Genomic DNA, 502 nt, shown 5'->3' with positions numbered 1-502 from the left:
GCTGCACTAGACAATGGCTGCATGCTCTCTGACTGATGTCATGCAATGAGTATTTTTCTTGCTTTTTATAGATAATTGCTTTCTTTCATTTTATTTTTATCCTCCCACTAGGACAAAATCCTTTTTTTTAAGTTAAAAGTAAACTCATCCCTTTAATAATTGTCAAGGGACAATACGACAGCTAAAGTCAATAGGCTCTGTCCTTTATAAGAAGTGCAAGTAGAAGAAAATCCTATAGATCAATGTAAAGATCAACTTAACAGTTTCTATGCAAATTTCTTAAGTTTTAATGTATGCATATACTGTACATAAACATGGTTACATGCAGTGAGAGCTATTGCACGTAAATTATGAACATACAAAGAATAACTAGACACAATAAATACAACGCAGACCTCTATCATATTGACACATCTACCAAAAGAAAAGGTCCACATTTTGTAGTTTGGCTTGATAATTATTAAATTTTGAAATACATTACCAGCACTTGCAAAAAAAAAAA

The sequence above is a fragment of the Lytechinus pictus genome, chromosome 9 (assembly GCF_037042905.1).
Source record: "Lytechinus pictus isolate F3 Inbred chromosome 9, Lp3.0, whole genome shotgun sequence".
Lineage (NCBI taxonomy): Eukaryota > Metazoa > Echinodermata > Echinoidea > Temnopleuroida > Toxopneustidae > Lytechinus > Lytechinus pictus.
Note: the sequence above shows the minus strand (reverse complement) of the source record.